Source organism: Podarcis tiliguerta, assembly GCF_965153285.1.
Source record: "Podarcis tiliguerta genome assembly, chromosome: 9".
In the NCBI taxonomy this organism is placed as follows: Eukaryota; Metazoa; Chordata; class Lepidosauria; order Squamata; family Lacertidae; genus Podarcis; species Podarcis tiliguerta.
In genome coordinates, this window is record NC_139542.1 from 35,503,424 (window position 1) to 35,509,637 (window position 6,214).

The window sequence follows — 6,214 nt, forward strand, 5'->3', positions numbered from 1 at the left end:
TACCCAGTGCTATTTTTCTAGAAAAAGAAGTGTTGGAACTCACCATGAACGCCTCCCTTGTTCTCTTATAATGGCAATGGCGCCCACCTGAGAGGTACCAGAACTGAGTACTGGTATGTTCCGGCTGAAAAAAAGCCCTGGTCTAACCACCACCCTGAATCATCCGTGCCTAGTCACAGGAGCAAAATGGCAAATGTCTCCCTTTCTCAAAGACAAGAGTTCCAAAACCACTACAATAGTCTCAGCTATCCTGTGCTATCTACACAAGTGGGAAAGAACTAAGCAGTCACACCAGTAATTGACAGCCATTCTTTATGTGTTGCTACCTGGCAAATAATTGTTTAGGGTCAGATCTCAGGGCAGTTGTGTCACTGTGGTGTCACAGTTTGTGGTAATGTGCTGACATCATCATGAGTCAGCCCAAGACACTAGACCAGCAAAGTCATGATGGTGGACACTACTGTATCAGCACTAGTTCCCATTTTGAGATGAGGAACTTTGTTATCTAAATCATTAGTGACACTGAAACAAAGGCACCATCAGCACTATACATTTAAAGCTGTAATGGCTTCCCCCAAAGAATCCAGGGAAATGTAGTTTGTTAAAGGTGTTGAGCGTTGTTAGGAGACCCTTATTTGCCTGACAGAACTGAAGTTCTCCAACTTCCCTGGGAAGAGGGACTGGTTGTTATAGTGCTATGGAAATGGTAGGTTTGGGAGGGGAATAGGAGAAGAAAAACTATTATTATTATTATGATCATCATCATCATAATCATCAACAACATCATCATCATCAAAATTTAAATATCACCCTTCACCCAAAGATCACAGGACAGTGGCCATCAGCAGGACAGAATGGATTTAGCCACTTGCTATCTGAAAGTTTGGGGACATGGGTGGCGCTGTGGGTTAAACCACAGAGCCTAGGACTTGCCGATCAGAAGGTCGGCAGTTCGAATCCCCGTGACGGGGTGAGCTCCCGTTGCTTGGTCCTAGCTCCTGCCAGCCTAGCAGTTCGAAAGCACATCAAAGTGCAAGTAGATAAATAGGTACCGCTCCAGCGGGAAGGTAAACGGTGTTTCCGTGAGCTGCTCTGGTTCGCCAGAAGTGGCTTAGTCATGCTGGCCACATGACCCGGAAGCTGTATGCCAGCTCCCTTGGCCAATAAAGTGAGATGAGCGCCGCAACCCCACAGTCGATCACGACTGGACCTAATGGTCAGGGGGTCCCTTTACCTTTACCTTTATGTGAAAGTTGTTCTTTGGCAACTGACACTTTGCCCATTTGTGCTTAACAACACAGTAATTCTGAGTCCTGATGCTCATCACCAGAAGTATTCTAATGATGAGTTGTCATGAATAATCTTCATAACAAATGCATGCATATTCTTCCCATTATCCACAATCAAAATTATGCCCAGCAGGTTAAACAGATTGTGATTCTATGAGACTGGCCCTAATTAGTGGGGAGGAGCTTAGGCTTTAAAACCTGGGAACCATTAGAACCAAAATTTTGGGAGCTCAAAGAAGAGTCCTTGGGATTAAAGATTCACACCATGCCTGCTGTTAATTCTGGACAGTCTTTCTTTCCATCATTGCCAAGGATATACAAATGCCCAGCTCATAAACCCAAGGTTGCATGCTGATTATTTTGAGATCATCCAGACAAGAAAATGGAAGATTGGGCCAAAATGGGAATAGGCATGTTTTTACGGTAGGTTTAGATATCATTTCTGTATGGCATACATGTTTGTGACACAGTATAAAGTACCCAAGAAGCTAGCTAGACCTGTTCAGAAAACCAGCAGATTAGATAATCCGGAGGCCCTACATAGCCTATGTTAAGTGGACCAAAGGTGAAAAAGATGAAGCTTTGGGTGTAGTCTGGTTCACAGGCGTTGGTAATTGCAGCCTATGGATCCAAGGTGTTATATTTAATGCTGTAAATTTTACACAAGGGGTAAAACTATGGACAAATGAGTATTAAGACAAGCTTAGAAAAGACTTGACCTTGTAAATAGCAATCTTACAAAGGATGAGAAATACTTTGAAAACCTTGTTATGATTTTTACACTACTTATAATTATAAAAATTACCACTCAGATGAGGTGATGGAAAATATCTAGTGATGATATACCGTATCTGTAGCATGAGCCCATGAGACTGACATGTTCATTTTTCATTAAATACTTTGATTTATTATATTTATATCCTCCTTTTCTTCAAGGAGCTCAAGGTGGCATACATGGTTCTCCCTGTTTCCATTTTATCCTACCAAGCCCAGGTTAGGCTGAGAGACAGTGATTGGCCAAAGGCCTCCCAATGAGCTTCATGGCCAAGTGAGGATTTGGACCTGGTCTCCTGGTTGTGGGGAAGGCACTGTTTTCTCCTTGATTTTCTTTCCCCAAATTTGAATCTGAACTTGCAAGGGGTACAGTTATGGATTAATATGGGGAAACCTAGGTTCTATCTTCTGTAGGACAAGAAGTATCATAATAAATGCAAATAGAATTCTATGGGGGCCAAATGCCAATATCTGCGTGTGCATGTTCACTCATCCCTTTAGCCACAGGGGCATCCATTCCACAGAAGTTAGAAACATCTCTCAATCAGTATTGGTAGAATGGCAGAAATAGAGTAAGGAAGATCAAATAATGTTTCACTAGTCAGAGAGCTATCTCATCCTTCAGTCCTAATAGCAAGTCAATAGTGGGTTCCTAATCCTATATCCTGTGGATAAGAGGAGTTAAATAAGATGTGCCCTGTGTTTGGAACTGCAATCCATATGCTTACAAAAAAACTGGAGGCTTTAATGTTCACATCTGTACCATATTAAAAAGAAGTCTCATGAAGCAAATAATATTTATAAAAAACCACTAAACTGATACAGTACTACAGAAAGCAAGATTCCCCCATTCCAGAATTGATAAGTATTCATTATGTTGTCATGAATATAAGACGTAAACACAATCCTATACAGGTCTACTCAGAAGCATGGCCCACTGAGTTCAAAGAGTCAAGTGTGTATATATAGGCTTACAGCCAAGAGGTGCTTTTTTTTTCTTTGAAGGGCAATCTGAATAATTTAATTTTAGAAAAGTCTCCCTAGAACAGACCTAGGAGCACAGAATCTGGTTTGTATTAAAACCAAAGTGACCTTCTGATCGGCAAGTCCTAGACTCTGTGGTTTAACCCACAGCGCCACCCACGTCCAATATGCAGGATACTTGTTTGTATTTATCTAAAATAGTTCTATCCTGCCTTCCAGCAGAAGCTTTCCATGTGACTGTGAGGTTTTTTACATTTATAGTGGTACCTCGGGTTAAGAACTTAATTCGTTCTGGAGCTCCGTTCTTAACCTGAAACTGTTCTTAACCTGAGGTACCACTTTAGCTAATGGGGCCTCCCGCTGCCGCCACGGCCACATGATTTCTGTTCTCATCCTGAAGCAAAGTTCTTAACCCGAGGTACTATTTCTGGGTTAGCGGAGTCTGCAACCTGAAGCGTCTGTAACTCAAGGTACCACTGTACGTTACAGTTGCAATCTGGAAATCATTTTCACTAGCCTGTTATTAACATAATAAACTGGATGCATGTAGCCTTCCTTCCCTTGGCAGAGATATTGATATTATTATTGTTGTTGTTGTTGTTGTTGTTATCCAAGCTGTAGTACTTCCAACATTGTGTAGTGTAGAAAGTCACGATCCTAGCTTGTGAAATGTACTGCCAGCTTGTGGAATGATAAGGAATTATATTATGGAGGAAGGTTTGACAGATGCCCTCATTGAAATTGGGTGCTGGGCAACATAACCAATACTTGGGATGCATTCATAGATAAAACACTTTCTGTTATTATACAGTAGAGGTTTCTTATTATCTATTTGTGGTAGGATTTAAAATTAACCGCTGCAAGGTAATATATTTCTTTGAAGGCTGCCTATGTCGTCCACTTATGCCCCACCCAAAGGTTCAGAGTATGAAGAGTCATTACTGGAACAAAACTGTATGTTTAGTTAATTGCACTCTATGGGGGTTTAACATATGATGGTTTCACATGTGAGGAACAAAATATATTTAAAGATGCAAACGCTATTTCTGGCGCTCCTTCCGGCATGGAGGAGTCGTGTGCAGCTTCCCATTGGCTGCAGGAGCTTCCTGCAGCCAATGGGAAGCAGGCCAGCATCACAGAAGGCAGTCCCTGCTCTGCTCTGTGCCAGTTTAGCGCGGCACATGGGAGCCGACCAAGCAAGTGGCGCGGATCCCCGAGCAGGTGGTGGGGATCCACGGGACAGTTAAATGACCCCCATGGGCCGCTTGTGCCGACCCCTGATTTAGTATAAGGCAGCTTCCTATATGTCTATGGTTTAAATTACATAGATTATTTTGGGGGTCTGAAAGAGTGGGAAGAATGATGAAACACTGCAGAAGGTGTGGTGAAGTTATTGTCACTTCCTTTCCATATGAAACCCTCTGAGACTGAAAAATGAGGATCTTCTATACTACTTCTCTATCGTGAATGATAAGTGCTTTTGTCCAATTTAAATAGCTGTCCTCAAACACATGTTTGTGCACAGCAAATACAATGCTAATTCCATTATATTTCACAACTTTAGCAGAGAACAGATCCAAGTGAGCTCACTGCATAGGCAGAGACCACACAAAAATGATTTCCACAATTAGAGATGTCAAGCCTTTGTTTTCAAGTGGACATATATCAATTTTCATGTGAATCACGGGACTGAAGCGAGTGATTATCAGTGGTGAATAAGAATCATGTGTTTATGAAACCGAGCAAGCAAGTTTTACACAGTTTGGACAACTGATAGCATTGTGCTTTGTGAACAAATGTGAGGCAATGAAAATAATAAATTCACTTTGATGTGTGGGGTACATGGCTGATTTCAAAAAGTACTCCATATGTAACACTTAGAACTAAGAGGCTACATGGACTGCCAGTATTTTTAATGACAAGCATAATCTACACATTAAATAGGAGGGAATTATACGATGGTTGGAATTGAAGCCATGTGCAAATATTAGTCATGCTTTGTTGAGTTGTACTAGTAGTGATGAGCACTAGCCTTCAAAGTACTGTGTATATGATTAACCTCTAAATACCACCTACAAAGTAACTATTATCACATGGCATCCCTACACTAGTTACATGAGAAAAACATATGATACAATTGCTTGAGGCAATGGTGCAACTCTCAAATCATTTTTTTAAGTGACCGAGCAACTGATTTTCTTTGTTGCTGTTCAGAAAACAAGTATTGTGTTGTTCTTTGTCCAGGTCCTGACATTCCTTTTTAGCAGCTTATGCCACATTTGTTCACATCATGAGCTGCTCACTACCTAGCGACCTACCTGCAAAATTCTTTCATCTTTTTCCCCTCACAGTTTTCACTTATGGTGTGAGAACTCTGGCTTACATCTAATACAGGGCCTACTGGATGAGGAGTGTGTTCTGTGTGATTTTGTTCCAAGCTGGCTCACAGTTAAAACTTTGAAGTGAAATGTAAGGGAAAGTGTATCTGTTACCATTTTCTGCCAAATGTACTAGATTTTAACCATATAGGCTAACATGGTACAAAATGCAGGACAGAATCAATCTCTCACACATTTGAATCTTCTGGATCAAAATCAGACAGCATGGAGAACAGGGTGCTTTAAGAATGCAGCTTAGCTACAGGGTGAAATTCACCCAAATTCTATCTAACATCTATAAAGGGAAGTTTTGGAAAAGAAGCTTCCTGCCCCAGAAACAAAGCAGGTCATGTAACAAAAGTACTGCTTTACTACAATAAAATATATTCCTTGCCTGCTCTTTTCAATATTTGAGAAATGGCAGTAGCTGCTATATGAGAAATTCCAAAACGAGAACAAGGCAATACTTTGGGTCTGGAGAGGGTCATAGCTCAACGATAAGGGTATGTCCTTTGTACATAGAACAACCCAAGTTCAATCCCTGGCATCTCTAACTAAATAGATCTTTGTGGATCGAGGGAATGAAAGAGCCCAACCCAAGACCAAGGTCAGACCAGTCAGAGCGAACAATACTGTGATAATCATTAGTATTTGTAAGGGGTGTAAGAGGCATATGAATGCCTTAAATAATAAAATACCTTCTCCTCTCTGTATCCTCTCACACTGTTTGAAAGGGTCTCTCAATGCTTTGAAACAGATTAGGGGCAGGTATAAGGAGACTTCAAGGGG